Here is a 243-nt window from a genome sequence, read left to right as displayed (position 1 = left end):
AAAGAAGTGATTTCTCTGTCCCTCTAGGCAGCAACTGGCCTGTGATGCCCCACCCCAAGGGTTCCGGAAAATCCCTTTAAAACCCTGTTTGCCAGCAGAAAGCGGCCACATCTGCGAGGCAGAACTGCACAAAAAGTTCTGGTCCTTCCAGCTGCGCGGGATTCCCAGGTTGAACTCTTCCCGGAAACTTTGCTTCACTGCTCCTCTTGCGAAATCAAGCAGGGCCCTCCCTCAGCTCTTTGG

Source organism: Rattus norvegicus, chromosome 4 (genome assembly GCF_021556685.1).
Source record: "Rattus norvegicus strain SHRSP/BbbUtx chromosome 4, alternate assembly SHRSP_T2T, whole genome shotgun sequence".
Classification (NCBI taxonomy): domain Eukaryota; kingdom Metazoa; phylum Chordata; class Mammalia; order Rodentia; family Muridae; genus Rattus; species Rattus norvegicus.
Note: the sequence above shows the minus strand (reverse complement) of the source record.